Source organism: Haliaeetus albicilla, chromosome 30 (genome assembly GCF_947461875.1).
Source record: "Haliaeetus albicilla chromosome 30, bHalAlb1.1, whole genome shotgun sequence".
Taxonomy (NCBI): Eukaryota; Metazoa; Chordata; class Aves; order Accipitriformes; family Accipitridae; genus Haliaeetus; species Haliaeetus albicilla.
The window spans coordinates 2,264,949-2,271,787 of record NC_091512.1 but is presented as its reverse complement, the minus strand read 5'-3'; the positions used below and the strand labels follow the sequence as shown (position 1 = coordinate 2,271,787).

The 6,839-nt window shown below is 57.0% G+C and overlaps 1 pseudogene; it reads left to right on the top strand.

Moving 5' to 3' along the window:
• Positions 1-1,009: 1,009 nt before the first annotated feature.
• On the top strand, positions 1,010-2,133 carry LOC138682970 (olfactory receptor 14C36-like; annotated as a pseudogene).
• The last annotated feature ends 4,706 nt before the right edge of the window (positions 2,134-6,839 follow it).

Below are 6,839 nucleotides of genomic sequence, written 5' to 3'. Positions count from 1 at the left end.
CCCCATGCAGGTGTGACCATGGGAACAAGGTTACAGGTGTCCAAGCTCTCCTCCAAGCTGTGGGGCTGAGGGCAATGCAGCCTGTGTCATTCCCTAGGAAATAAGCTGACTCTGCCTTGCTGAGATACCATCATCAGGACACTTGGCTATTTTCTTGGGGTGTCCTTCCAATATGTGAGCTGCCCTCCAGGATGCAGGTCTGTCCCATAGCATCTTGGTGTTCCTGAATGCTCCATGGAAAAGCACAGAGACACTATGAGTGAGGAAATGCTGCTGGGTTTGTGAAATGAACTATGTGTGTCCTTGGCAAGAGGTGGGGTGCAGAGACCTTGAGAAATGGGGAGACACTTGGTGTTGGACTGTGGGTCTCTCTGCTTTCAGTTGTGCCTGGAGTCTTTTCAGGCTAACACAGGGGTGTGAATACACTCCATCTCAGAAAGGAGCAAGCTCAGGGTAGCTGGCAACAAGACAGAGTGACAGATCAGCTCCTCTCTCTCTGCACTATGCCACGGGCAATCCTCTTGCCTCACAGGACACACTTTGTTTTCTCCGAGTGATGCAGAAACGATGAGGGTTTCTGAAATCCAAGAAAATCACCAGGTGAGATAGTGGAGAGCTCTAACCCCCCCACCTCTCACTCAAACACTGTTTTGATTGTTGTTTCTTAGCCCTGGGAGTGCAGATGCTGACAAGCAGTTTTACATTAGGAGCAGTTTCTTCTGAGCTGTTCAGACACCAGGACTGATCTGCCTGAACGACAAGAAACCCACTGCTACAGAGCAGGGCTGACTCCTTGGCAGCCAGAAGGCAGAGGTGCTGCTCCTCATGACACACTCAGCCAGCACCTACCAGAGCTCCAGCAACAGAGCTGAACAGAGACCTCATTGAAATGGAAAAAATGCGGTGAACATGTATTATGAGAAATGGATTTCATTCTGTTAAAGACCAATGCCCTAACTTGTCACTGCCCTTGCCTCCTTGTTCAGTGCTCCACACCCAGAGGCAGCAGATGTCCAACAGCAGCTCCATCACTGAGTTCCTCCTCCTGGCATTTGCAGACACGCGGGAGCTGCAGCTCTTGCACTTCTGGCTCTTCCTGGGCATCTACCTGGCTGCCCTCCTCGCCAACGGCCTCATCATCACCACCATAGCCTGTGACCACCGCCTCCACACACCCATGTACTTCTTCCTCCTCAACCTCTCCCTCCTTGACCTGGGCACCATCTCCACCACTGTCCCCAAAGCCATGGCCAACTCCCTCTGGGACACCAGGGCCATCTCCTATGCAGGATGTGCTGCACAGGTCTTTCTGTTAGTCTTTTTTATCTCAGCAGAGTATTTTCTTCTTACTGTCATGGCCTATGACCGCTACATTGCCATCTGCAAACCCCTGCACTATGGGACCCTCCTGGGCAGCAGAGCTTGTGTCCACATGGCAGCAGCTGCATGGGGCAGTGGGTTTCTCTATGCTGTGCTGCACACTGCCAACACATTTTCAGTACCCCTCTGCCGAGGCAATGCTGTGGACCAGTTCTTCTGTGAAATCCCCCAGATCCTCAAGCTTGCCTGCTCAGATGCCTACCTCAGGGAAGCTACGGTACTTGTAGTTGGTGTCTGTTTTGGATTTGGGTGTTTTGTTTTCATTGTGCTGTCCTATGGGCAGATCTTCAGGGCTGTGCTGAGGGTCCCTTCTGAGCAGGGACAGCACAAAGCCTTTTCCACCTGCCTCCCTCACCTCACCGTGGTCTCCTTGTCTGTAAGCACTGCTATGTTTGCCTACCTGAAGCCCCCCTCCATTTCCTCCCCATCCCTGGACCTGCTGGTGGCAGTTCTGTACTTGGTGGTGCCTCCAGCCTTGAACCCCCTCATCTACAGCATGAGAAACCATGAGATCAAGGATGCCCTGAGAAAACTAATCACTGGATGCTTTTTAGAAGGAATAAACTGCCTGTTGTCTTCTGCATAGAACTTATCTCATTATAGGCCCAACCTTTCTTCTGGTTTCTTTTACGGTGATTTGGGGTTTTGAGTGTGGTTTTTATTTGCTGTTTTTGCTTTGGTTTACTTATCTGAATGCTTTCCACAAAGAAATGTCTATCTTTCTCTGGTTTCTAATTCACAATATATCCAGGCTTTCTGTGACCTGGAGGCTGTGCAAAGGAGGAGCCGTACCTTCTGTGAGTTTAAACAAAATAAAGGGCCCTGCAGTGACTTGTTTTTCTGAGATCCTTCCTCCAAGACCTTCTCTGCAGCTGCAGGGAGCAGTGCCTGTGTGCAGAGGGGAAGAAGAAAAGAGTCCCAGCACAGCAGCACTGCCAGGGAGCACCAGCACTTCGTCTTTCCTGAGCTGCTCTCTTCCCACTTGCATGCTTTCCTTCTGAACCCTTTGGTTGGTGGAAGGCCTGAGTGCTCTTCAAGCATGGTTCGAGTCCTGCTGTGTGGCAGGCCTGTGGCCGCAGGCAAGGACAGGCAGTGGGCACTTGTGTGACAGAGCTGGCCTCCATTGCAACATTTCCATCATACAAGGGGATCTCCTCAGGCCTTGTGCCACAGATGCCCCCCACCCCTGGCACTCACCCCTCTCCACTCTAGAGGAGCTGTTGTGCCCTTCAGAGGGTCTGGGGCTGTGGGGTGAGTGCCCAGAGCTCTGCAGCACCCTGTGGTGGGCACTGCTGTGGGGTCATGCCAGACTGGGCTGCACTGGGGAGAGGGCAGGGGTGGTGGAGACAGGTGAAGGGAAGTGGGGAGAGTTTAGGGGGAGCTGTGCTGGGCTGGAAAGTTCCCAGGAGTGAAAAATATCAGTGTAGAGGTTGCAGTGTGTGACCATGCAGGGCAAGGACTGACCCCGGGGGTTTGTGTTGCAGAGGCGGGGCTTGTGGAAAGCATGGAAGACATGCAGGTGCAGGAGAGAGAAGGCCGGTCTGTGGCCTTGGTGGTGTGGACAGACAGGCAAGGTGGCTCAGGGTCTTTGTCACTCCCAATGTCTCTCATTTGCCATTTCCAGCACTTGCTGGTCACCCCATATTTAAGGGTGAGATTTGCTGTGAGGCCATCTCCACCTTCCTGCTGAGTCAAGGGCTGGTCTGGGGGAACAGGCAGCCCTGCCCAGCCTCATTCCTTCCCCAGACCCTGGCAGACCCTGGAGCAGAGCTGTCTGCAAATCTCCACATGGGACAAGGCTGCAGCAGGGCAGGGGTCGGGTGCTGGGGAGCCTGCAAAAGTAGGAGGGTCTAGGGGAAACTGTGATCTGAAGGCCATCATAAGGATCACAATGAGGGGAACTTTCTCCACCCCTGACTCTACCCTCTGACGTGTGGAAAACAGACTCCACAATCAGTGAGATTGTAAAGTAGGTATGTTCATGCAGCGCTGGGCAGCACGGCGAGTAGTCCCACCAAAGTCGTGCGCGCCCGACTCAGCAGTTCGCCTCAAGTTTATACAGTCAGGTATTACATATTCACAATACACCTATACATATGCATGACCTATCCCTGCTTCATATTAAAATTAGCTCCGAGAGGTCATTTCCATAGTCTCCTCTCAACTGCGCCTGCGCAGTGCCTCTTTATGGTGGTCGTCTGGTGGTTGCAGAGATGAAGATAGATGACTCCTCTTCGTCACCGCTAGTAACCTCTTTCCTTGCGCTGGCTCAGTGATTTCTTGGTATTCACCCAAGCCGCAAGACCAGTCTTGGCTGGCTTTTGGGGCCTGCTCCTGCTTCTTATCAAGGACTGTCTCTACCTCATTGGTTGGTTCTTGGGACCAGCTCTTCTTATCGAGGACTGTCTCTACCTCAACTAATTTCAACAATGTAAGCACTAAACATCATCTTTCATCCCCCTTTATTATGTCTACTGAGATTCTTTTGACTCCTCTTGTCTCACTTTCCTCTCTAACTGCGCGGGCGGTGTAGACCTGGCCTGCCTATCTGCACGGGCGGGGTAGACTTGGCCTCCCGAAGGGCGCCGGTGGGTTGGACCAGGCCTTCCTAACCTCGCAGGTGGGGTAGACCTCACCTCCCTACCAGTGCTTGTCAGGCATAACTGGCCTCCCTGCTGCACCGGTGGGGTAGACCTGGCCTCCCTACCCGCACAGGCGAGGTAGACCAGGTCTCCCTACTGACAAGCGCGGGGTAGATGTGGCCTCCCTGCTGCAGTGGTGGGGTAGACACAGCATGCCTAGCCACGCAGGCGAGGTAGACCTGGCCTCCCTGCTGGCGCCGGTGGGGTAAACCAAGCCTTCTTAACCGCGCAGGTGGGGTAGACCTGCCCTCCCCACCAGTGCCTGTGTGGTCGACCTGGCTTCCTAGCTGATCTGGCTGTGTAGACCACACTTCCCTACCGGCAAGGCCCTGGTAGACCTGGCCTCACTAGCCGAGCAGGCAGGGTAGAACAGGCCTCCCTACCCGCATGGTGCGGTAGGCCTCGCCTCCCTAAGCATGCGGGTGGGGTAGACCTGGCCTCCCTAACTGCATGGGTGGGGTAGAACAGGCCTCCCAACGGGTGCAGGTGGAGTCGTCCTGGCCACCCTGTCCGCGCGGGCCTGGTAGAGCAGGCCTCCCTAAATGCACGGCCAGGGTAGACCTGAACTCCCTAACCGCACGGGCAGGCTAGACCTGGCCTCCCTAACAGCACGGGCAGTATAGACCACGCCTCACTAGCCGAGCGGGCGGGGTAGACCTGGCTTCCCTAACTGCGCAGATGGGGTAGACCTGGCCTCCCTACCCACGAGGGTGGGGTAGACCTTGCATCCCTACCTGATCCTTCGGGGTACTACCGTTACCCCTACTGGTACTCCGGGGTAGTACGGGTACCCCTTCTTATACCCTGGGGTACACCTGCTGTCCCTACTGGCGCTCCGGGCTAGACCTGGCGTCCCTACCTGATGCTCCGGGGTAGTAGCGGTACCCCTACTGGTACACCAGGGTACACCTGCTGTCCCTACGGGCGCGCAGGGGTAGACCCGCCCTCCCTACCTGAACCTCTGGGGTAGGCCTGGCATCCCTACTCATGCAGACAGGGTAGACCAGGCCTCCTTACCTGTGCGGGCAGGGTAGAACTGGCCTACCCAGCCACGCAGGACGCGTAGACCTGGCCTCCCTGCTGGCGCAGGCGGGATAGACATGGCCTCACTACCCATGCAGACAGGGTAGAGCTGGCCTCCCTGCTGGCACGGGCAGTGTAGACCTGTTCTCCCTACCTCAAGGGCAGGGTTGACCTGGCCTCCCTACCCACGTGGACAGGGTAGGCAAGCCTCCCTGCCGGCAAGCGCAGTGTAGACCTGGCCTCCGTGCCGGCGCAGTCGCAGTAGAACTGGCCTCCATACCTGATCACTGGGGGTAGGCATGGCATCCCTACCTGATCCTCCGGGGTAGTACCGTTACCCCTACTGCTACTCCAGGGTACTACCGGTACCCCTACTGGTACCCCTGGGTACACCTGCTGTCCCTACGTGTGCTCCGGGCTAGACCTGGCGTGCCTAGCTGACACTCCGGGGTAGTACCGGTACCCCTACCTGATCCTGCGCGGCAGTACCGGTACCCCTACTGGTACGCCGGGGTACACCTGATGTCTCTACAGGCGTGCGGGGGTAGACCTGCCCTCCCTACCTGACCCTATGAGGTTGGCCTGGTATCCCTACCTGATGCTGTGGGGTAGGCCTGGTGTACCTACCCGCGCGGACCGGGTAGACCTGGCCTCCCTGCCGACAAGGGTGTGGTAGACCTGGCTTCCCTATCTGAGAGGATGGGGTAGACCAGGCCTCTCTTACCAGCATGAGAGAGGTAGACCTGGCCTCCTTACCACCATGGATGGGGTAGGCCAGGCCTCCCTACCTCAAGAGCAGGGTAGACCTGGCCTCCCTACCCGCGTGGGTGTGGGACACCTTGCCTCCCTACCTGCGCTAGCAGAATAAACCTGGCCTCCCTATCGGCAAGCGCGGGGTCGACCTAACCTTTCTACCAATGTGGGCGGCATAGACCTGCCCTCCCTACTCATGAGGGTGGGGTAGACTTGGCCTCCCTACCTGACCATCTGGGGTAGACCTGGTGTCCCTATTTGATCCTGCACAGCAGTACCGGTACCCCTACTGGTACTCTGGGGTACACCTGCTGTCCCTACAGGCAAGCAGGGGTAGACCCACCCTCCCTACCTGACCTTCTGGGGTAGGCCTGGCGTCCCTACCCATGCGGACTGGGTAGACTAGGCCTCCCTGCCAGTAAGGGTGGGGTAGACCTGGCCTCCCTGCCCGCGCTGGTGGCATAGACCTGGCCTCCCTGCCCCCACCGGTGGCATAGACCTGGCCTCCCTGCCCACACAGGCGGGGTAGACCTGGCCTCCCTCCCCACGTGGACAGTGTAGACCAGGCCTCCCTACCTGACCCTCTGCAGTAGGCCTGGCGTCCCTGCCTGACCCTCTGGGGTAAACCTGGCCTCGCTACCTGATGCTCTGGGGTAGGCCTGGCATCCCTACCTGCGTGGATGGGGTCACCAGGCCTCCCTGCTGGGAAGGGCGGGGTAGACCTGGCCTCCCTGCCAGCGCCGGTGGGGTAGACCTGGCCTCCCTACCTGTGCAGACAGGGTGGACCAGGCCTCCCTACCTCAAGGGCAGAGTAGACCTCGCCTCCCTACCTGACCCTCTGGAGTAGGCCTGGTATCACTACCTGATGCTCAGGGGTAGGCCTGGCATCCCTACCTGATCCTGCGCGGTAGTACTGTTACCCCTACTGGCACTCCATGGTAGTACCAGTGACGTGCGGAAAACAGACTCCACAACCAGTGAGATTGTAAAGTAGGTATGTTCATTCAGCGCTGGGAAGCACGGGGGGGTAGTCCCACCAAA